At 47.2% G+C, this 25,531-nt stretch overlaps 1 protein-coding gene across 6 annotated transcripts in view; it reads right to left on the reverse strand.

Annotated features, from left to right (window-relative positions):
- Window positions 1–17,732, reverse strand: part of SIPA1L1 (signal induced proliferation associated 1 like 1) — a 232,494-nt gene extending 214,762 nt beyond the window's left edge. For all 6 annotated transcript variants that reach the window (XM_044272804.1, XM_044272806.1, XM_044272807.1 and 3 more), the window contains exon 1: window positions 17,518–17,732. The gene's annotated coding sequence lies outside the window, so the exon portion shown is untranslated. The remainder of the gene's footprint in view (window positions 1–17,517) is intronic.
- Window positions 17,733–25,531: the final 7,799 nt, after the last annotated feature.

The raw sequence follows: 25,531 nt of genomic DNA on the forward strand, positions 1-25,531 counted from the left end.
TCCCCTTTAAATTGTCATATGCCATGCCGCATTATGACAGTAGTCACCAACTGCAAGCACTGAAAAGATAAACAGTTAAAAAGACTAAAATAAAATAAAAAGGCTTTTAAATTCCAGTGTCCCAGTAAAGGAATTTGGTCTGGTCCAGACTCCCGTGTAGCCGCAGCATTCACACGCTGACGTAAGTGACAGCATGACTCTCATAAACTGGAGCACTAACAGGAGACATCCCAGCTAATGACAGATAATTTTACTTAACAGCTAATAGGTAAAGAGAACAATTACACGCGGCAGCAGACTGACACATTAAGATGGGAATGCTCCACTGCCTGAATGGACGGTGTTTCACCAGAGATTAAAGGGTGTGTTCCCATTTTAGGGGACTGTCTGTATTGGAATGCTGCATGGCCAGAGAGAACAAGTAAAATGAGACGTAACCCCCCGATTGCAGGGATTAGACCTCATCTTGTAAAATGGGAGTGATTAGTGAGGAGTGTGACTCATGGAGGAATTTATGTTCCGCACAATGAGAAAGGGAGTCAGCACAAAGCAAACGCTTAAATGAGACCTTGCATCAAACAATAAATGGAAGTCGCAATGAGTCAATGCTGGGCTGTCCGTGTCATGCATGACGGGATAAAGGGAAATTATATGTTCTGCTCACAGGCCTAGGTAGGAGAACTCCAAACTAATATCATGACCCAGAAATAAGGGAAAAACAACAACACTCACCACAAACATATCCTGCTCCAGATCACAAGAGTTGGAAGAAAAGAAAAAGGACACCCCATTTGCCCCTTTTAGGTCTCCCCCTACCAATGCAAGTGCACATGTTAGCTGCTAGGTCTCTTGCTTGGAGACAGCTTGAAGCAGCAGCAAGGACCCCCGAAGACGACAAAAAAAAAAAAAAAAAAAAAACTGTCCAAAAAATAAACTGTAAATCTTGCAACCAATCACAGTTGCCCGATCTGGTCAACGCCGAAACAGCCTGCAGGATTAAAGTGATTTTCTGTGATATATTTACCTAATGACCTACGCTCAGGATAGTTCTTCAATATCAGATCGGCGGAGGGTCCGACACCTGGCACCCCCGCCGATCAGCTGTATGAGGAGACGGTGCGCAGCAGCAGAGCAGGGAGACTGGAGACGGCACGTGGGCACTGAGCGCACAGTCTCCTCATACAGCTGATCGGCGGTGGTACCTAAGGATAGGTCATCAATATGGAAAAGCCCGGAGGACCCCTTTAATACAAGCCACTTCCTAATGTATTATGATTGTCCATGATGCTTCCTTTGCTGGCTGGATTCATTTTTCCCCATCACATTATACAATGCTCATTTCCATGGTTACGACCACCCTGCATTTCATCAGTGGTGGTCATATTTGTACACTATAGGAAAAAAGCGCCAGCCTACTTGGTGGCCGGGACAGCGGGAGTGCACATAAACTCGTACTTTTTCCTCGTGTGCAAGCACGACCACTGCTGCTGGATTGCAGGGTGATCATAACCATGAAAACGAGCAGTGTATAATGTGATGGAAAAAATTAATCCAGCCAGCAAAGGAGGCAATATGGACAATCCCAATACATTAGTAAGCACCTTGTATTAACTTTCTCTACATGATAAATGCTATTTGTTGAAGTGAGAAAACCCCTTTAATTTTTAGCTTTTTAAAATGAAAATAAACTGTGTGCTCTAGAAACGTAAATAGCGGATTCAATAGTCCAGTGGGAACGCCATCAGAGGCACGGACAAGACTCGTGTCCAGATAGAGGGATTGATTGGCAATATTTTATAGGCTGGTTTCTGCTTGTTGGTACAAATTTTCTTACTTGGAGAGGCTTTTAAAACCGTGAGTCACATCACCTTGGAAACACGATGAAGAGAACGCAGTAGGTGGCATACCATGCCTCTGACAGTATGCGATGGGCACGCAGATTTCTACTGCGTTGTGTGCATGTCAACATAAGCCAATGTGCTGATGCAGAACCAAATCGAAAAGTCATGATGGCCAGTATGCAAAATATATGGTGGCACGGAAAATATGACCTATACCGCTTTCCCTACCTGGCGATCATGTGATCGGGCAGAGCTGTCAGGTCTTAGCAGGCCCCGATCAGCTCTGTCTGTGTCAAAAGCCCCCACAGGCTCTGTTTTCCCCTGTAAATGGGGCTCTTTGGATGTGAAAAAAATGCAAAATACAAATAATTGTCAGTGTCCCCCAGAAGCCTTTCACTGACCTCTTGGGGAAGGGGGCGGGGGGGCACCATTCTTAGAGCCAAATAATACAATCACATCATAAAGGCAAGTGAGCAAAACTTTTATTTTATTTATTTTTAAAAGTTATTCATCTAGAAACAAATGCTGTGCCACAATTCACAAATTCAAATATCCGCACCCGCAAACCAGGAAGTCAATCGACCTCTCAGTATCTTTTGGAGCAAATATCCATTATGTCCAAACCAATACAGCAGCACAGAGAACATAAGGACTCCATGCAGGTGGTGGCCCTGGTCGGTTTTGGACTCATGAACCTCACTGTGCTGCCCTGAAGACTCTCCTCCGAAGGCGTAAGCTTTACACCTAATACCGTATCATATTCATATAGAAGAAAAGCCGCCAAGAAAGGAGAAAGTAGTTATGTAATATTTCTAAGCAGATTTCAACACATGAAAGTTGATCCAAACTTCTAAATCAGTACGTTAAATAAAAATGAGGGTTTAAAGGGGTTGTGCAGCAATATATATTGATGATCTATCCTCAGGGGCTGTGTGTCGGACCCCCGCCGATCAGCTGTTTGAAGAGGAGGCGTCGCTCCATGCGAGCACTGCCCATCATCTCGGGACTGTAACGACAAGTACTCACTCTATTCACCTGAATGGAGCAAGTACTTGTTATTACACTACGCTGCCGCTCCGCAGGAGACGACGAGCAGTGCTCGCATGGAGCGACGCCTCCTCTTCAAATAACGGATCGGCGGGAGGATCTGGTGTTGGACCCCCGCCAATCTGATATTGAGGATCTATCCTGAGGATAGGGCATCAATATCTATTGCTGCACAACACCTTTAATGGCAGTCTGTAACCAGCTTTATGTTGTCCTGTGTGAGGACAGAAACCCTGAGCAAAAAAGTCGCGCCAGTTACTTGAAGTGACCCAGTCGTTCTGCTAAACTGGAGTCCTCTCAATACAGACCGCAGGCTCAGGAGTCCTGATGCTCATGAGCCCCCCTGTCCTCGCTGCTGATTGCTATTGGAGGAAAACTGCCAATCAGCAGCCATTGAGAGCCGGCAGCTCATGACTATGAGGACTCCTGAGTGGACTCCAACACATGGATGGACCCCATTGACTATAATGGGATCTGTCGGTTTACCGCCAAGGTGTTACTGGCCAAAAAAAGGGCAGCATGATGGCTTGTTATGTCTAGCTTCTTTGATCTGTGATAAAGCCCCTATCAGAGCCACCAACGCCAATGTAAACGAGGCCTTGCAAAAGCCCCATCATTGTACTGTGAAGATTTTATGCCTGGGGTGTGTGATTGTTCAGAACAACTCTCCCTCCATTAGGGTTCATGCACAAGGCTGTACACAAAACAAGGATACCGGCTGAGAGCATGCCATTGCCACCGTATTTTTTTTACTCCTGCAGTAATATCCTATCCTTGTCTATTTTCTTGCACGGCCATGGAAAGGACTTACGGATGTGGACAGTATACTGTGGTCTATCTGTATCTTTTGTGGCCCTATTGAGATTAAGGGATCCACCAAAAAACGCGGTTCTTATGCGGACCAAAACTATGGCCGTGTGCATGAGACCTTAGACTCTGTTCACACTAGTATAATGGCTTCCATTGTTACTGGTGCCATAGGAGTTATTACAGATCCTACAGCCAATTTTTAGGATTATTTCTCTTGGCATTGGTACTTTGTTCAACCTGCGTCCTCTCCAGCTGTTGTAAAACTACAACTCCCACCATGCCCTGCTGTAGGCTAACCGGGCATGCTGGGAGTTGTAGTTTTGCAACAACTAGAGAGCCTCAGGTTGGCCATCCCTGGTTTAGGTCATCAGAAAATAACCAAACAGACCCCAATGGTGTGAACCGTTTCACTGCAGAAGGTTCAAGGGTCATTGAGTTTTGAGAAAACCTTTGATATGTCATAGGCATATGTAACGCATAAGGCTAAGGCCTCATGCACACGACCGCATTTTGTTTCCGTGTCCAATCCGTTTTTTTTGCGGCTAGGATGCGGACCCATTCATTTTAATGGGTCCGCAAAAAACGCGGACAGCACACCGTGTGCGGTCCGCATCAGTATGTTCGTTCCGGTAAAAAAATAGTGCATGTCCTATTTTTTTCTAGTTTGCGGACAAGGATAGGCATTATTACAATGGATCCGCCCCAAAAATAAAAATCGATCCGCGGGTCCATTTTTTTTGCGGATCCGCAAAAACACATACGGTCGGGTGCATGTAGCCTAAGCCCTCTCCCTGAAATCGGCCATCCTAAAATAAATGTATTTCTTACAAAAGATGTTTGATTATGGATTCACATGAGAACAGGAGGACGCAACCATGCAAGCTAATGGCCACTGAAAACCACCAATTTCCCTTCATTGTTGGAACCCCGCAGCACATAAAAAAGGTAAAGTAATGGCAGTAGAAAACATAAGCCAAGCCGCAAATCAGGGCACGCATCCCTGTGAGTCGTATGCTGAGAATCAGATGATAAATATTAGCCTAAACAGTTAAAAAGTTGGGTTGTTTGCTCCGTCTATGGGCGGTTTTTATGTCCAAGCTAAAAAAATCAATTCTAAGAGGGCCCATTTACATGAGCAGATTATGGGGTCAATTATCAGGAACAAACCTTCCTACCAATGCTCTTTCCTGATAACTGCTTGTGTAATGCTGCACATAGACAGCCCAGTAGTGAAACCTAACACTGAAAATCCGCACAAATAATTGCCATGCTGAGGATTTCTAAGTCAATTTCCGCATGGAAAAAAAGAAATGTACAAATATTCACTTTGCGGGTACTTTATCACGCTGTAGTGTTCCCATGCAAAAATTTGCATATAATCCGCAACATGTGCAGGTAGCCTAAAACTAGACCATGTAGCCAGAAGATGCACCATTTTTGGTGTCATTTGGCAAATGATGATAGACTTGAAATTTGTACTTTTTCCTAGCATTCCATAAGCATTCCCGGCCAAGCATGCATGTCTATTTCAATGGGAAAAGAAGAATACACCACTACCAGGCTCCTCTGAAAATCTAACATACTTGATTCTTCCTTCCCCAAACATCTGCCATGAGGGGAGACCCACATACACATTAGATTGTGAGCTGATCTCGCTGGAATTGGCAGCTCTCCACCTCCTGGCCCTAGCTCAACGTGCAGGAAAGTCACAGCTACGGGCAGTGATAGGCTGAGCAGGCATCTCCAGCACGTTGAGCCTGGACTAGGAAGTGGAGAGCAGAAGGAACCGAAGCAGCATTGGGGGATCAGTAAGGGTGGGTATGGGTTCTCTATTTTTTTTTTTTAACCCACTGGGAGCCATATATAAAGAATGTTATACTGCTAAGCATCCCCTTTAAATTTTAGTGGCAGATGTAAGCAATCATCCCTCAGTGTGGACTCACCAATTACTGAAATAAGGTTTACTTGCCTTTTGTTCTTCGGGACACCCCACCTCCATTTCAATATTATGTGTGAAAGGTTTCTGTTAACGGGGTGGGAGCTCCTTTTTAGCCTCCAGAAGTGTTAAAAGAGTCACATTACTTCAAACGGTGTGTGCACTTAATACAGGAAGCACAACAATGACCCCAGTAACGAGCCATCCAGTAATGGGGGGGGGAGACACACACGAGGGACACATTTCCACCAGTACAGAACCATTAACTAAAATATTGCCAAGGGATGTATTACAAGGAGAGAATGCTTCAAAATATGTATGCAAGGAAAAGAGAGAAGTCAGCCTCTCGGGAGCTAGTCCTGAGCCCCCGCTAATCTCTGGCACCGGCCGGCGAGGATACACAGTGAATGTTAGCACAGTATACAGCCAGACGGAGACTTCTCAGCAGAGCAAATAAGACAAGTCAAACAGAAGAAGTGGACTTTTCCAAGGCTGTGTGCAATCTCACAGTGCTGCAAGTAGGACATGTCCATAAACAGATAAGACCTGATGAAGGCCTCAGCCCCGAAACATGTTCCCGAGGCTACATTCACACGACGGTACGCATTTTTTGCAGCTCGGATGTGGACTAATTTATTTCTATATAAAGGGGAAAGCACACAGATGTCATTTCTGTGCTGTCCGCATCCGTGTGGCCGTTGTCTTTATTGGGGACAAGAATAGGCATTTCTATAAAAGGGACAGAGGAAAGTGTGGGATGCCCACGGCCGGTACCCAGAGCGGCTGTATGCATGTAGCCCTTAAAGGGGTTGTCTCACTTCAGCAAATGGCATTTATCATGTAGAGAAAGTAATTACAAGGCACTTAGTAATGTATTGCGATTGTCCATATTGCCTCCTTTGCCAGAGGGATTCATTTTTCCATCACATACACTGCTTGTTTCCAGATACGAGGTTGCCAGGACGGGAGCTGCTGCACATGCGTGCCTATGTGAGCTCACAAAGTCTCGGCCACCAGAGAGGCCGGCGCTTTATTCTATACTTTTCACCCGCGATGCTAGGCTAGACTTGAATGAGGTTTGATAAAGGGAATGGGTCACCAGAAAACGACCGATTGTTTAAATCACGTTTTTATGTTATATCTTTTGTTAGAATTTTTGGTGATTTTTTAAATTTCTTTTAGGGCTCTTTCACACCTGCGTTCTTTTCTTCCGGCATAGAGTTCCGTCGTCGGGGCTCTATGCCGGAAGAATCCTGATCAGTTTTATCCTAATGCATTCTGAATGGAGAGAAATCCGTTCAGGAAGCATCAGGATGTCTTCAGTCAGTTCCGGAACAGAACGTTTTTTGGCCGGAGAAAATACCGCAGCATGCTGCGCTTTTTGCTCCGGCCAAAAATCCTGAAGACTTGCCGCAAGGCCGGATCCGTCTTCAAATGCTTTCAGTACACTTGCGTTTTTCCGGATCCGGCGTGTAATTCCGGCAAGTGGAGTACACGCCGGATGCGGACAACGCAAGTGTGAAAGAGGACTTACATGTTTCTATCTATATTAGAAAAATGTATAATAGGCTACATGCACACGAACGTTGTTTGTTTCAGTTCCGTTTTTTTTTGTGGATAGGATGCAGACCCATTCATTACACTGTGTACTGTCCACATCAGTATGTCTGTTCTGTAGCCCTGCAAAAAAATTTATAATATAACATGTCCTATTCTTGTCCGTTTTAGGCATTGTTACAGTTGATCCGGAAAAAAAAAAAAAAAAAAAAAAAAAAAAAAATTTAAAAAGGATGGTATACAGATGTCATCTGTTTTTTTTTTTTTTGCGGAGCGCAAAACACAGTCGTGTGCATGTAGCCTTATCCTGCAATTTTCACACTGAACTCTAGGTCTGGTCATGTATTTCTGTTCTGTACAGGTAGCCATTATTATCACAGGCAGATATCACCTCTATGTAGATAAGACAGGATCCATTCACAATAGGCGATATCACAGCTTATCTACTCCCTCCTGACCTCTGCACAGGGCATGATCCCCTCCTGTCCACTGTGTCTATGGCCCATGCGGCCGCTCTCGAATGACAGGGGGCTTCATTTATGAAAACCATCTAAAAAGACAACTGTAAGGCCTCGTTCACATCTCCGTGAGGAGATCCGGAAGGCTGTTTCGTATCCTCTACTTCACCGCCGTTCCCCATTGATTCCAATAAAGGCCGGGTTTCGGCCAGACAAAAACCGTTGCATTCCGGACCCCCAAAACAGAGATTTGAACGTAGCTGTAGTTGACCATAGAAACCAGAGCTCACTTTTCATTTTTTTCAGAACACTAAGAAATTAAAGGTGAGCGCCGATTGGTTGCTATGAGAAGGGATGAGCGAATCGACTTCGGATAAAACATCCAAAGTTGATTTGCATAAAACTTTGTTTCAATACTGTATGGAGTGAGCGCTCCGTACAGTATTAAAATGTATTGGCTCCTATGAGCCGAAGTTATTACTTCGCAAAGTCTCGCAAGAATTCAGGTAATAACTTCATGAATTGATTTCTACTGTAAAAAAATTTCCCGAAACTCGGGTTCAGTTCCAATGTACCACTTGGAACCGAACCAGAGTTCGGGAAATGGTTGTTTACAGTATAAATCAATTGACAAGAAGTTATTACAGACTTTGGGAGTAATAACTTCGGCTCATAGGAGCCAATACATTCTAATACTGTATGGAGAGCTCGCTCCGTACAGTATTGAAACAAAGTTTTATGCAAATCGACTTTGGATGTTTCATCAGAAGTCGATTCGCTCATCTCTAGCTATGAGCAACTAAGACAGTTTTCCTGTTAGACGGATTTGATAAATGAGGCCCAGTAAGTCTACACATATGTTAGGCCTAACGGCCAGTGTGAAAACTGCGGGATTAATATACGATTTTTAAATATAGATAGTGATATGGAAAAAGTAAAAAAAAAAAATATATATATATATATATTAGTAAAAGGGCGATTTAAAAAATAAGTAATTTTCTGATCGCACACAAACATCAACAAAATCGCATTAAAAACTCTCCAAAAAAAATAAAAAAATTAAATAGTGCAGGTTTATGAGCTTTTTTTGTGTGTTGTTAATGCGGTTTTCATAGGGAGCTTCTACATACAAATAAGCAAAAATATGCAACGTGTGCAGGTGGCCAAAGGGGTTGACTATCTTCATCGTTCATGGCTGAGCCCATCGGCGAGGGTTACAAAAACAGCCAAGTGGGCTGTACTAGACGTTCCTGTAACTCCCATAGAAATGAGTGACTGTAACTCTGGATGATATTCGCATACCCCCTTAATCTAAATGAAGGTCAAACATTCTAGGCCCCCAGTCAAGAGAAGTCAATTTGCAACCTGAAGTTTCTTTTATAAAGTCTTCTCGTTAAGCTTTTTATAAAGGATTAGTGTTGGTGATCTCAGGAACGTCCTTGCTATGACCAGTGACTACATCGGTGATTGTCCTCCACCATGCCACCTTCTCACAGCCCACACCTTCCGCCTCCTCAAGGAGATGCTCAGGGCCCGCTTACCCTTTGTTTAAGTCTTCTCACAAATGTCACTGCATAACACGGTGTAAAATGCCGGGACGTTATATATTCTGCATAAAACAATATACTACAACGCCGTGGGGAAATAAAAAAAGAAAACACAGAAAAGCCCATTATAAAGTGTTCCCGTAAGAGCTCTACAACCCAGCACGCCATCCAAAGAGATGATCCAGACCGTATGAAGCACACTGGCAGGTTGTGTGCTTCCAGCTGTTGAGGAACTACACGCCCCAGCATCCGTTGCTGGGATAATCAGGACCACTAGATTTTCATTAGAGCTATATGTGATATGCTCTTCGTATCATGACACAGCCTGCAGATCTGCTCCCGGCATGGTGAATTTGTCTATAAAAACATAAGAGCATCCAATTCCCTGGATGAAAGGATTTCACTTAAAGGGGTTGTGTAGTGTCAGATAGGCCATCAATATCAGATCGGAGGGGGGGCGGGTAGCAGGAGTTGGCTGTATGAAGAGGTAGCAGAAGCCATGTCAGCGCTGCTACTGCTTCAAAATTACCTGCGCTCTGTCTCGGCGGAACAGAGTCTACAACTGCTCGTCCCTCTACAAGCGAGACGACGTACAGGTAACCACCGGATAAACAGATCCTAGCCGGGGGAACGTTGGTGCAGGATCTGACAGGTAAGAAGACCTCGTTTGTGTCTGCAGCAGTGGATCCAGCAGGCCACCAGTGGGCTTTGGGGGAACATCCGGCTATGCCAGATCCAGAGAGCTCTGGCACACTAGTCTCAGCCGGAACAGCCTGCCAGAGACCTTAGTAGAAATCGTTTCTCTACTACAGGCTCATCACCAGGGATGTCCAATGAGCAGAGTCTGGTCTTGCAGCTCAGCCCCATCTGTAAAGCCAGACCACAAAGACCAGCTGATTACTGGGCTGCCTTCAATTTAGAAAGGGGAACCCACATGAGACAATTCCTGTAAAGGCATGACCACACATGGTGGGTCTGCTGCAGATTTTCTACAGAAGATCTGGCAGACAGACCTGGCCTGGCTAGATGCGGTCTCCAGGGTGGTGAGAACTTCAGAAACCATCTAATGGGCTGTGCTATGCTGTTCCTGTAGAACGGACCACCTCTAAGGTGACGCATTTAAGTGGGAGAAGGTCAGGCTGGGTCCCGTTCGGGGATGGGAAAACAGTACAGAGTTAGGCCTCCTTCCGTGTCCATGATGAGATCCTTGACGAGATGGTCAGTTGCCCTCTGTGCGTCATCCGTAGACCACGTACCCTGCTAGGCTGAAAATTAATTTCCAGGGCATCTCCTAGGAAAGATCTGTGAAAACCATGGACCAAACACAGATGGCATCCATGTTGTGTTGGTGATTTTCACGGATCCGTAGACTATAATGTGCGTGAGGGATAAAATAGGGCGTGCATCCGTGGTGTCACCATGGACAATGGAAAACCACTGACACGTGAAAGAGGCCTATTCGGCTTGACTTTTTTTTTTTTATTGACCCCTGTAAAAGGAACCTTCATTGAACCAGTTAGGTACCAGGTGGCAAATATCTAGACACATTAGCCACCTGGTTCCTGGGATCTCCCAAACCCGGTCAATGATCTTCTGACTACACGTCGAGGCTGCCGTACATTTCACACGGTTCTGTCCTTCCTGGAGTTTTATTTCTATGGATGGGAAGGAGGTATTTTCGGTTAGGGTCACACGGATACTATTCCAGGCCTGTACTTAGAGAAAAACAATAGCTGAAAGGGGACAAAGCTTTTACTACACGTCCACCAGCTACCGCTAATAGAGGGATTAAAACCTCATTAGCCCTAAAGCTATGTTCACACATATGAAAAGAAGACCAAGCATTTACCCTCTATTCACTTAAATGAAAGGGGACATCCTGGAATTAAGCCTGCGCATAAGAAATGCTGCCTTGGAAAAAAAATACAAAAAAATAAACCCTCAGGCCGTGTTCACACAGAGCAGATTTGGTTCTATTTAGCACATGTACATATTTGTTTAAGTAGCCAAACTAGGAGCGGATCCAGAACATTAAGGGTGCGGCCTTATTACTTTTAGGCCTCTTTCACACAAATGTAAGGGCTCAGTGCCCGTGCTGTGGACCGCAAATTGCTCCGTGGGGCAGCCGCATGCAGTTCGCAGACCCATTCACTTGAATGGGGTCCGCAATCTGCCCGTTAAGATAGAACAAGTTCTACCTTTTTGCGACATGAAAGCACGGAACGGAACACCCCAGAAGAACTCTGTAGTGCTTCCGTGGGGTTCCTGCTACTGCTCTGCACCGCATCTCCGGATTTGTGGACCCATTCAAGTGAATGGGTCTGCATCTGTGATGTTGAATGCACATGGCTGGTGACCCGTGTATTGCGGAACCGCCGTATGCGGCCCGCAGCCTTAAGCTTGTAAAAAAACATGTAAAAATGCTGGTAAAAAATATAATTTCACGTTTTTTTTACAATAATTTTTCTTTCTAGAGTGGTATTTTTGTAGGCACATAACATTTTACTATTTTACCAAACATGATAGAGCAGGTCCGCAATATGCAGGCACCGGCCGTGTGCTCACCGGATCACAGATGCGGACCCATTCACTTGCCTGGTCCTGTCTGCAGAATCCGCACGGATGGTACCCGTGCATTGAGGACGGCAAATTGCGAAACGGAAAGGCCGTGCAACAGCCGCGTGCATGAGCCCTAATACAGTAGCAGCGGATTTCCCAAATCACATGTACACTTTGCATTTACTTTCCATGAGGATCATGAAATTTGCATTATGTCAATTGTTTGGCCGCTTTCAGATGAGCGTATTTGCAATATATGGTCCGGGTTTTATGTTGCGGAATCCGCTGCTAATGTTAATGAATGGAGCTATTCACATGGGCGTATAATTTCCGTCAGTATTTGGAATCCGCAGCATGTCCGAGCTTTGTGCGGATTTGTTTCCAAATACGCACATTAGTACGTGCACTAATAATGAAGGAAGAAATACGCATGTAAATCCTGATGAAACCCTGAAGCAATACTGATGGTATACTGACAGAAAACTGACGGATTTCAATACGTTCGTCAGAAAGCGGCCTGTGGATTTTTAGCAGGGACTTGCCATGTAATGGGTCAGATCAAGGGCAAATCTGCATCAAAATCTGCAAGTAACGTGCAGATTTTGGCTCGGAAATGCTGAGAAATCCGCATGAAAATGTGAACAGGTAGATCTGTATTTTGCGGCTCCGTGGTTTACGGACTGCAAAATGGATATGGTTGTGCGCATGGGGGCTTAAGCCTCATGCACACGACCGTTCTGTTTTTTTGCGGTCCGCAAAACAGGGAAGCCTTCTGTGTGCCTTCCACAATTTGCGGAACAGAACAGGTGGCCCATTGTAGAAATGCCTATTCTTGTCTGCAAAACGGACAAGAATAGGACATGTTATATTTTTTTTGCGGGGCCGCGGAACGGAGCAGCGGATGCGGACAGCACACGGAGCTCGGATGCGGACCAGAACAACGGTCGTGTGCATGAGGCCTTACGGTTACAAAATCCTGGTCACTGCGGTCCGACCTTGGGTAAAATATTAGCCTATTCTGGAAGACGTTCTGTTCTATACGTCTCCATGGAGCGCTCTTTCCAGCACAAAGGAGGTGCTGTGCTATGGACGCTGCATGATTAATGACACCTCGTTAGGGTTCGCATGTTACATGATACCAGGGAGGAATACTCACAGTATTCTAGCTTTAATACAATCACCCTCCTCCCCCTATATGTCAGCCAGAAGCCTGTACCTGTACGGTATAAGGCGCTGAGCCCGCTCCGACATGCGCGACTAACCGGTGATAAATGTGGATTCCAGAGTCAATAAGTGACAGCAGCATCAATGAGAGGCGACAGCGCAGGGTTCCTAAAACAGCAGCTCCACTAGCGGCACGTCCCAGCACTGGGTATACTGCCTCTGGCCCTCACCGCCATCCACACATCCCTTTCCTTCACTAGAGGGCAACTGTAACAAGGTTTCTCAGCCTCAAGACACAACCAACGCTCCAAAAAAAAAACGTTGCTTTTTTTTTTGTCTGTATGACTTTTATAGTGTAGCTACGCCGGCTATAGCATGCAAATCCAGCATGGATCCCTTAAAGGGGTTGTCCAGGTTCAGAGCTGAACCCGGACATACCCATATTTTCACCCACGCAGCCCCCCTGACAAGAGCATCGGAGTATTTCATGCTCCAATGCTCTCCCTTTCCCTGCGCTGAATCGCGCAGGGCAAGGGCTCTTTTATTTACAATAACACACTGCCGGGCGGAGGCTTCTGCCCAGCGGTGTGTTCGGTGACGTCACCGGCTCCGATGGGCGGGCTTTAGCGCTGCCCTAGCCGTTTTACATGAACTGCTCTGATGCTCTTGTCAGAGGGGCTGTCTGGGTGAAAATATGGGCATGGCCGGGTACAGCTCTGAACCCGGACAACCCCTTTAAAAGGGTATTCCACAAGATAGGGTAAACTGGTAGTTCAGTGGGACCACCACCGAACAAAAGAACAGGGAACCTATACCCCTCGGAGCCTCCAAAATGAATGGAGCTGCAGGTCGAGCATGTGCATTGCCGCTCCCTTTATCTGTACGGGGGGGGTTCCGGAGACAACGCAGTACAGCGCTCAGCGATTTCTGGAACTCCCATAGAGATGAATGGCGCAGCATTTCACATGCCTGACCTGCCGCTCCGTTCATTTCAGGAGGGTCTGAGGGGCATAGAGTCCTCGTTCTTGTCATTAGTGGGGTCTCAAGAGGTAGGACCCCACCACACTGATCTAATAGTTATCCCCTATTCTGTGGCTAGGGGATTACTTGTAACAACTGGAATACCCCTTTAAGGGAGATGACAATTGCATGAATATTTAAAGGGATGGTTTAGGGGGGAATTCATTTTTGCAAAGGGTCTATAACAGCAGGGGATCCGCAAGTAATGGTTCTTTTAGTTCAATCCTCTCTGGGCCCTTTCCTAAAAATGATTCCCCACTGGACAACTTTAAAGGGGCGTCCGACTTATTAAACATTCCCCCCAAACCAGCAATTATCATAAAATAATTAAAAACGTACACTCAGCATTTCATCTGCCGCCTCGTCGAGGCTTTGATCGTTTGGTAGAATCAATAACGTGCCCATATACTCCACATGACCACTGCAGCCAATCACTGACCTCTGCAGACTCTTTCAGTATACCTCTGAGGCCAGTGATTGGCTGTAGCAGCAGGTCTGGTGTATATGGACCTCTCAATGCAGGCAAGAACAGCGGCGCCGGAAGGGTAAGGGTATGAAATGACTACGCATTCTTTCATTACTTTATGACAATTACTGGCTTGGGGAATTTTTTCAATAAGTCGGGCAACCCCTTTAAGGCTCTGTTTACATGCTTTAAAGGGGTGGTCTGAGATTTTGATACTGATGGTCTATCCTCAGGGCAGGTCATTAATATCACATTGGCGGGGTCTGACCCTCCGATCAGCTATATGAAGAGGATGCGGCGCTCCGGTGGGCGCTGTGGCCTCTTCCCAGGCCAGTGACGTAACGCTCATCAGTCACATGACCCAGCTGCGGCTCAATAGCTCCATTCACTTTAATGGAGCTGAGCTGTAATACCAAGCACAGCCACTATCCAGTGGAGGGCGCTGTGCTTTGTAAGCTGCGAGGAGGCACCGGCACTCATCGGAGCTCCGCAGATTCTTCAAACATCGAGGGGATGCCAGGTGACGGACTCCCGCCAATCTGACAATGATGACGATCTATTTAAAAACCAGGCTCATACGACAGATTGCTGCAAGAGGCATACAGCAACACCAACAGACCAGCATAGCAAAAAGTTGTATACCGTGCAGTGGTTTTTACTGTATACTTTTGTATGGAATAGTGTGGTATGGGTAAAGCAGAGCTGTGTGTGCGGAGGAGAGCGGGGATGGGTAGAGCAGAGCTGTGTGTGCGGAGGAGAGCGGGGATGGGTAGAGCAGAGCTGTGTGTGCGGAGGAGAGCGGGGATGGGTAGAGCAGAGCTGTGTGTGCGGAGGAGAGCGGGGATGGGTAGAGCAGAGCTGTGTGTGCGGAGGAGAGCGGGGATGGGTAGAGCAGAGCTGTGTGTGCGGAGGAGAGCGGGGATGGGTAGAGCAGAGCTGTGTGTGCGGAGGAGAGCGGGGATGGGTAGAGCAGAGCTGTGTGTGCTGAGGAGAGCGGGGATGGGTAGAGCAGAGCTGTGTGTGCGGAGGAGAGCGGGGATGGGTAGAGCAGAGCTGTGTGTGCGGAGGAGAGCGGGGATGGGTAGAGCAGAGCTGTGTGTGCGGAGGAGAGCGGGGATGGGTAGAGCAGAGCTGTGTGTGCGGAGGAGAGCGGGGATGGGTAGAGCAGAGCTGTGTGTGCTGAGGAGAGCGGGGATGGGTAGAGCAGAGCTGTGTGTGCGGAGGAGAGCGGGGATGGGTAGAGCAGAGCTGTGTGTGCGGAGGAGAGCGGGGATGGGTAGAGCAGAGCTGTGTGTGCGGAGGAGAGCGGGGATGGGTAGAGCAGAGCTGTGTGTGCTGAGGAGAGCGGGGATGGGTAGAGCAGAGCTGTGTGTGCGCAGGAGAGCGCTGAAAGATTGCTGGAGGCCAGAAGAATGCAATAAATCACCGCACCATGACAACTACTCCGGTAACACAGCTGGAAATGAGATTACAGGGCCGTCTGCTGGGCACACCGATACACAGCCCTGGCCTACTGCGTAGTACAGGCCCAGGGAATACACCAGGGGGCGGCACCAGCATGTCCACAGCCAGCAAGTGGATGAAGCTTGGGTGCTGACCTCAGGGTGTCATAACTATATTAAAGGGGTTGTCCAGATTCTAGATACTGATGACCTAGGCACAGGACTGGTCATCCATATCAGACTGGTGGGCACCAGAAACAATAAATAAAAAAAAGTGGACAAAGCCTGAAGCAGACAGCGCCATCCACTCTGTAGTGGCCGTGCCGTGGAAATGCAGCTCAGTTCCCATTTACTTGCAAAGGGTCACGTACAGGTGCATTATGTCCGCTCCAGGCGTGGTAGAGGGCGCCTGACCTCAGCACCGTGGTACACTGTCAGGCAGGGCACACAAGGGCTGCATGTGGAGTGGCAGCAATGTATGGTGAGGGGTGATATGCAGTGTGGCAAGATATGTAGCGAGACCCAAAGTGTGGTACAGCAGGCTTCAAGGTGATGACACATATGTAGCGTGGTGCCCGGTACAGTAAAGGCTGATGCTCAGCGTGGCACCCTGTGTTGCTAATGATGGCCACCATTCAGTTACAAGTGTGGAAGATGGGGGTTGTTGTCCCCGATTTGCCAGTGGGCACTCTTTGATAAACACTCCAGCTTGAAGGGGCACAATGTGTAATTAAACTTTTCTTTTTCCAAATTAAAGATGTGGCATCACCGTCCACCACGGGCAACAAGACTGTGTTGTATTACACAGTGCGCAAAGCATGTGACAGTGTGGTGCAGCGGGAGATGCCGGGTGCCAGTGTGGATGAGGATACTGGGTGCCAGTCAGTAATGTGGAGGATGCAGGGTGGCAGGCTGTGTGGAGGGGGATGCTGGGTACCAGGCTGTGAGGTGGGTGCCACCATGTGTGGAGGGGGATGCCCGGGGCCAGTTGGTTGGCTGGCAAGGGATGCAGTGTGCCAGGCTGTGCGGTGGGGGATTTAGGGTGCCAGGCTGTATGGATGGGGATCCTAGGCACCAGTCAGTGCGGTGAGGGATGCAAGGTGCCAGGCTGCGTGGTGGCGAGCACTGGGTGCAAGGCTGTGTGGATGGAGATGCCTGATGCCAGTTGGTGCGGTAAGGGATGCAGGGTGCCAGGCTGTGCGGTGGCGAGCACTGGGTGCCTGATGCCAGTTGGTGTGGTAAGGAATGCAGGGTGCCAGGCTGTGCGTTGGGGGATTCAGGGTGCCAGGCTGTGCGGTGGGGGATTCAGGGTGCCAGGCTGTATGGATGGGGATACTGGGCACCAGTCAGTGCAGTGAGGGATGCAAGGTGCCAGGCTGTGTGGATGGGGATGCCTTATGCCAGTTGGTGCGGTGAGGGATGCAGGGTGCCAGGCTGTGCGGTGGGGGATTCAGGGTGCCAGGCTGTGTGGATGGGGATACTGGGCGCCAGTCAGTGTGGAGGGTGATGCCGGGTGCCAGGCTGTATGGAGGGGGATACTGGGCGCCAGTCAGTGTGGAGGGTGATGCCGGGTGCCAGGCTGTGCGGGTGCTGGTGCCAGCGCAGGGTGTGAGGAGGGCTATTGTGCGGGGAGGGATGCGGGCGCCGTGCAGACATGCCGCAGCTCTTACCTCCTGTCACCGCTCCTCCGCAGGCTGCGCTCCCGTCCACACAATAATCCAGCGAGGGGGCTGCGCGCCACCATGCACCCCGCACCCCACCCGCAGCAGTCCGGGGGTGCTCCCGGAGCCCCGATATCTCCAGCGGCCTCTCCCTCTCCAGACACAATCCCTTCTCCGATCACACAAGTTGAGAACAAAGTTACTCCCCGCCCGCTCGCACTGAGCCCCTGCGGCGGATTCTCGCGAGACTTCCCATTGGCCAAAATGGCGACAGGCGGTACCGAGGGCGGTGCAGGTTGCCATGGCAACGTAACGCGCCTCCTAGCTCTCCCAATACGATTCTCGGGGGCTCCTCCTCTGTGGACATCGGGGACATTCACACCTGCAGCTTTTCTGGTGCGGGTTTTTAAAGCCGAAATCCGGAGAGGTTTAAAAAAATGAAGTAGAATCCGTGCTTTATTCTCGCCTTTTATGACCCACATCACAAAAACCTGCACCTGTGCATATAAACTTAGGGACATGTTCACACACAGGATTTTCCTTGTGGAATTCAGTGCAGTTTCCGCCCCTAAATCTGCCTTCCATTGTTTTCAATGGGAATCCACACTATGGATCATTTCTATGGGTGCTGATTTTGAAACTGGAACCAACCCGTCTAATGGACGGGATCAGAGATAACGCATACCGTACAATTAACCCCTTATATGCTATGGTTATTACTGACCATGGCATCTAAGTGGTTACACAGAGGAGGCTGTTTCTCATCCCCATTACCAGGGCAAACACAATGCCAAGCGGTCGGATGGAAAGCAGTAAACGATAAAGCTGGGGCTGCCTGCAGCCACCACTAGGTGGAGCTCTTTACATATGAATTTACATCGCTACAATAGAAATCAATCAGTGCAGTGAGCTCCCCACACGGTCAGGTTTCCTGAAGTTTTTTAAGCCAAAACCAGGACTGAATAAAAAAAAAAAAGAGAAGACGCATCTGTTCTGTGTACTTTTTCTCCTTTTTTTATGATCCACTCATGTTTTTTGGTTTCCAAAAACTGCACCGGGAAACCTGTGTGGCCGTACCCCAAGGCCCCTTTCACATGGGCGAGATTTCCACGCGGGTGCAATGCGTGAGGTGAACGCATTGCACCCGCACTGAATCAGGACCCATTCATTTCTATGGGGCTGTGCACATGAGCGGTGATTTTCACGCAACACATGCCCCATAGAAGTGAATGGGGCTGCGTAAAAAATCGCAAGCAAGTGCGGATGCAGTGCGATTTTCACTCATGGTTGCTAGGTGACGATCGGGATGGGGACCCGATCATTATTATTTTCCCTTATAACATGGTTATAAAGGAAAATAATAGCATTTTTAATACAGAATGCAAAGTACAATAGCGCTGGAGGGGTTAAAAAAAAAATATATATATATTTAACTCACCTCATCCACTTGTTCGCGCTCCCTGGCTTCTCTTCTGTCTTCTTCTTTGATGACCAGGAGGAAAAGGACCTGTGGTGACGTCACTGCGCTCATCACATGGTCATCACATGATCCATGGTGATAGATCATGTGATGGACCAGGTGATGCACACAGTGACATTATCAAAGGTCCTTTTCCTCCCAGGTCATCAAAGAAGAAGAAAGAAGACGAGCCCGGCAGCGCAAACAAGTGGATGAGGTGAGTTTTATTATTATTTTTAACCCCTCCATCCCTATTGTACTAAGCATTCTGTATTAAGAATGCTATTATTTTCCCTTATAACCATGTTATAAGGAAAAATAATAAAATCTACACAACTCCGATCCCAAACCTGAACTTCTGTGAAGAAGTCCGGGTTTGGGTCTGGGTACCAAACATGCAGATTTTTCTCAAACGCGTGCAAAACGCGTTAAAACGCTTTGCACTTGCGCAGAAAAATCACGCATTTTCCCACGACGCACCCGCATCCTATCCGGCCCTCACACGCAACGCCCGTGTGAAAGAGGCCTAAGAGATAGCAGCAGGGAGGAAGAGGATGTTCAGAGCAGATCTTTTGGGAGAGGAGGAGAGGACCAAAAGAGGGCAGCACACACAGGCTGTAGCTAGGCACACAAGGCGAAGGCAGCAGCATCCTGGACACACAGGTCCCATATGTATTATTACTGGTGGGGGGACACACACCCCTACATGACAAAAGTCTGAAAGTAGATGCGCGTTGTATACAGATTTTTGTTTCCAGGTCAAAGGCATCCATAGCCTTTAGGACATGCACAGAAGTAGAGCAACGTTTCAGGAGTATTATCACCCTTCTTCAGGCTAGTGTGATTGCCAAGGAATCTTCCAATCCACCTCTACAGATTCTCCAGCAGCCACGCTATCCAGAAGGGTGGGAATGTGCCCGAATTGTTGCTCTACTTTTATACATTTCTTTAAAGGGCAGATTTGCACCTATGACACTGGCTGACCTGTTACATGTGCGCTTGGCAGCTGAAGACATCTGTGTTGGTCCCATGTTCATATGTGTCCACATTGCTGAGAAAAAAAAAAGTTTTAACATATGCAAATGAGCCTCAAGGAGCAGCGGGGGCGTTGCCATTACACTTACAGGCTCTGCCCTCTCTGGAGCTACCATGCCCTCTCCACCACCAGGCAGTGTGAACGTCAATACTGCTGGCTCTGTCAATCAAAGTGCAGAGGATGCGGCAGTTGCAGAGAGAGCAGAGCCTCTAGGTGTAATGGCAACGCCCCCGTTGCTCCTAGAGGCTCATTTGCATATAGTAAAACTTCATCTTTCTCAGCAATGCGGACACATATGACCATGGGACCAACACAGGTGACTTCACCTGCCAAGTGCACATGTAACAGGTCAGCCAGTGTCCTAGGGACAGATCTGCTGACAGATGCCCTTTTATCGTAGGTGTGTACCATAAAAAAAATGAACCAATTGTTTAAATACCCGAGGAGGACGCTCAGACTTGTGATAGACGGCTCCGGTAAGATGTGCGCCTGTAGAGCATTGCTGAAGTGCTCTCAGAGAAGATAGCCAGTATGTGTAATTCATGATGGGACTATAACCTGTCATGTGAAATCTGATCTGCATAAAGGGTAGTCTTCTCAAAGAGGTGGTCTTCTGGAGAGGTTTCATTCCTGTTCAGCAGTATTTGGTCTAGGGGTGATACTCTAATGTACAATACAGTTCTGCACCAAGAGTTATTACTTTTGATTGTATCCTCTACTTTGCTTCTAAAAACCCAATAAAAGAAAAAAAAAAAGAAAGAAAAACATAACGGCTCTGCGTGTCGTGGCGCCTGTGAAGGGCATCCAGCTGTCTTTATTACATGTGGCACTTTTGCGTGCTTAATGCTTTTTATTGCATTGCTCAGAGCACATCTAGCATGCTTCCTTTAATCACATCACATCCTATTATAAGTATCAACGGGCGAAACATCCCCATAGAGGAACTCGCCTTTTACAGTGGCCGCTTTGCGCATCTTGTGACTCCTGGTGGATAGTTTCATGCAAGCATCTGAGTTCCTATTTGTCACATAAGTACAAAGCGCTGCAAATAAAAACCTGTCTCCTATGGTAAAAGAAAACAACAACACGGCGTTTGTGACGGAAGGAGGAATTATTATCTTATTAATGACTAGTGTTGAGCGAATCGAGGCATCTGAAGTGGACTTCGATCTGAATTTTAGGGAAAATTTGATTTGCCGCGAAGCCTAATTTCTTCTTGCTTTGTGGTAACGAATCAATTCTCCCTGAAATTTTAAAAATCATACTCGCCTCATCCATTTGAGCGATCCCGCGTGAAATCTTGTGCGCGATGACGTATGACATCACCACGCTAGCCAGCATGATGACGTTATCACGCACCGCGCAAGCTTTCGCGCTGGATCTTCAAGCAAGATGGCCGCGCCGCTCAAATACACACACGTTCGGTGTGTGTGAAAATCTAGCAAAGACTCAACTTCTCACAAGCTTTATCTTATGGTGGCATCTAGCTCACCTTTTCCAATTTTTATTTCTTAACCCTTTGAGTATTCAGCCTATTTTATTTATATTTTTGTATTCCTAATCTCCGTTTTCTAAGAGCCGTAGAGGACTTAAATACGTGGTCTTCTAATCACTTATACCATAGGCTGCCATAGTATTATATTGCAGTCTATGGAATTTTTACTGGCTGCCTATTAAGCATCAGGGTTTATTAGGCAGTTTGCTATGGCAGGCCTGGGAGCCTTCCCAAGGCCACAGGTTTCCATAGTAACAGATCAGAGCACCAATATTTCGCTGACCAGAGGACAGAGGGACGCCCACTGCCTCTGTCTAACCCCTCAGATGCTGCGTTTGCTATTGACTGCAGTATCTGAGGGGTTGGTTGTCCTGCCATATATATTGATGACCTATGGTCAGGGTGTAGGACCCCCACCGATCAGGTGTTTGAAGCGGAGGCGACGCTCAATGCGAGTGCTGCTTCCTCTTCATTACACTACATATCATCTCCCCTGTAGCGGTGGTGTAGTGTAATCACAAGCACTCGCTGTATTCAAGTGAATGGAGCGAGTAGTCGTCATTACACTGCACTTCCGAGACGACAGGTAGCGCAATAAGGAGGAAGCAGCACCTCCTCAAACAGCTGATAGGCGGGCGTGTCAGACCTCCACCAATCAGATATTGGTGACCTATCCTGACGATAGTTCCTCAATGTATATGGCAGGATAACCCATTAAACAACCAGGATCGGAGTCATCTCCAATCGGGTACTAGTTGTATTACACTGCCGGCATACGCCACGTATGGAGCTGTCACGTTTGGTGAGCTCATTCCATACATTCCCTGGGTACCAACGATATACACATAGTACTTGTAAGAGTTATGGTATTATATTAAAAGAAGTGAAGTTAGACCACACAATTATGGGCGTTATGTTCAAATAATGCAGATTATTTTGTGAAAACACTGGTGGCAAGGTTTCACGCTTGTAAAATGAATACTCTGATATTCTAAAATCCATCTTTAATAGCGTTGTCTCTATTTAAATTTAATCTGGCTTCAGAAGCCCCCCGTGAGTAGCTGTAATTGCCCGGCGGCATACAGTAGACAGTGCGAGTGGATAGACATATATATAAAACATCAATCCGGGAGACCGCTAGAGCTGGCACTCAAGAGACGAGGAGTTGGGGAGCATTCAATTCAGAATGGCCAGGAGACCTCATTGTAAGGCCTCATGCACACGACCGTTTTTGTGGTCCGCATCCAAGCCGCATTTTTTGCGTCTAGGGTGCGGACCCATTCACTTCAATGGGGCCGCAAAAGATGTGGACAGCACTCCGTTTGCTGTCTGCATCCGTTGCACCGTTCCGTGGCCCCACAAAAAAATATATAAGCCGTCCTATTCTGGTCCGTTTTGCGGACAAGGATAGGCATTTCTACAATGGGCCGCCCGTTCCGTTCCGAAAATTGTGGAAGGCTTCCGTTTTTTGCGGATCCGCGGTTTGCGGAACGCAAAAAAAAAGCACAGTTGTGTGCATGAGGCCTAAAGGGAATGGTGTGAGGTTAATAAAGGCCTTTTTTTCTTGAGCTCAAAACTAGTACGACCATCCACGCAGGTATCCCTAAATTTGCTTTACACTTCACCTATCTGGCAATGTCACCAGTACCGAGGGCTCAGAGCTGCTAACCGACTCCCTTAAGGGTAAGGCCACACAGGGTGGATTTTCTGCAGCAGATTACATGTGGATTTGTGACAGATTGCCCCCCATGCATTGCAGAGGGTGAAATCTGCAGTATAAATTGACACGCCGCACATTTAAACTCCTCATCTCAGGTCAATTTACTCTCTAGGTTTTTTTGTTTTTTGTTACAGAATGTGGATAAAATTTTGAGAAATTCTCTTCCGCTAGTTCTGTAATCAATCCCCTCTACTGGTGGTCTGTCTGGAGCCTGTTCCCCAGGCGTGCTCTCCTACTACTACTACTCTCAAAACAACTAGGTCAGAATGGCCAATTCATCAAAACGACCATCCTGTTCTCATACACAACTGGGCAAAATGTCTTTGAGTGTGTCGTAGAGGCATTTCTAGCAGGATCACCAAGATGTACACTACCCAAAAGTAGCCTCTGGGAGCCGCCCTATAGTGCTTCAGGGAAAGCATTTTTACGCCCTCTTGTGGGAAGACCCAGTGTCTAATCAGACCCCACCTGTAATCATTTACAGATCATTACAGAGACATGACAGCATGCAGACTTTTGCAGCAATCTGACCTTTCTATCTGGGTGCGTTATTTGTTTTGTCAATGAGTGTATTACCGTATATGGTACAATTACTGGTGCCATTAATATATACAGCTCACCTAGTGAAAGAAAAACAAGCCCTCAAACTGCTAAGCTGATGGAAAGAAATACAAGTTTGGAAGGTAGGAGAGGAAAAAATAAAAAAAAATTGTCTCTAAGGGGTTAAAAAATCCTTCCGTATATAAAATATTGCTTAAAGGTTTTTTTTAACTGATGACCTATCCTCTGTATAGGTCATCAGTATCTGATCGCTGTGGGTCCAACACCCGGGAGCTGTTTGAGAAGGCGCCGGTGCTCACAGTAGCGCCGCGGCCTTCTCTCTGCGCACCAAGCACAGTGCCGTACATTGTATAGCGGTAGTGCTTGGCATCACGGCTCAGCCCCAATCACTTCAATGGCGCTGAGCTGCACCTAGGCCTTTGTGACCGATGAACGTAACGTCTCGTAGCCTAGGCAAACCTATGAGAAGGCCGCAGCCCTACTGCGATCCCTGGTGCCTTCTCAAACAGCTGATCGGTGGGGTTCCCAGGTGTCGGACCCCCACCCATCAGATACTGATCACCTGTCCTGAGGATAGTTCATCAGTTAAAAAAATCTCGGACAAGCCCTTTAAAGGAAGAATTAATAATGATGTCTATGGACATCTGATTATCTGCTGATGATTTTATCTGTCCAGAAACTCGGGGGGGGGGGGGGGAAGATTTTTGGTGCCATTTGTAGTCTCTGGAAAGCATTCGCCCTGTTTTCTGGCCAGTGGCTCACTGCTGTGACTGGGCCTAGATGACCCTCGACACAATCTGAGCTCCTCATAGACCGGAGAACCATACTTAGCTGCGTAGTGATGGACTCCCATGTGTCTGAATGTGACACCATGAGATGAAATGTATATTCAGTGTCTGATGAATGAGCGCACACTTCTGATACGTATAGCAGTCAGTCATCTGCTCCCACTGTTACATGGACATTGATATCCGCCACGTACAGGCCCACCAGTCATCCTGCAATTCTGGGCATACATCCCACTCAGAGAAAAAAAACACATCCTCCTTAGCATCGCAAAACTGTCCTCCAGTTCTTTGCGATTTGCTGAAAGGCCCTGTATACAGCAGAAAACGGACAGTTTCTTTCTTTCTGGGCATGTCATTTTCCGCTCAGGCTCATTAAACATTTTATTGCTCCCGGGTTGATGTGAAATAACTGGTGGATCAATTAAGAAGACTTGTTTTTCTAAAAAATTAAGTGCAAAGGAAAGCTTGATATTTCGGTGGTGTCATGGAGAGGGGTGTTATAAAGTACCACGTTCTCATTTCTAATCCTTGCAACCGCATGAAAAAAAAAAACGCGCCATGAAAACACAGGCGGCAATCGTTTTAATGGAGCTGATGTGCTTTGCTAAATAGCATTGTGTTCTGGTTCATTTAAAACTGTCTCTTAGTGTTTTCTGAAATTCACATCTAATTTGTGAATGAAAGGTGTTTTCCCGACTGTTTCCTACGGACGACCTATTCTCAGGATAGGCTATCAGTATCTGATCAGTGGGGGTCACAAGCCAATCAGCTGTTTAAGAAAGGCTGTAGCACTCCGATGGGCGCCGCAGCCTCCTGACAGGTTACCATGCACAGTGCTGTACATTGTATAGTGGCTGTTATTGGTATTGCAGCTCAGCCTCATTCATTAGAATTCACATGACGTCACTAGCCTAGGGTAAGCTGCGAGAAGGCCACAGTGCGACACAGGCTCCCTAAACAGCTG

The sequence above is a fragment of the Bufo gargarizans genome, chromosome 11 (genome assembly GCF_014858855.1).
Source record: "Bufo gargarizans isolate SCDJY-AF-19 chromosome 11, ASM1485885v1, whole genome shotgun sequence".
Taxonomy (NCBI): Eukaryota; Metazoa; Chordata; class Amphibia; order Anura; family Bufonidae; genus Bufo; species Bufo gargarizans.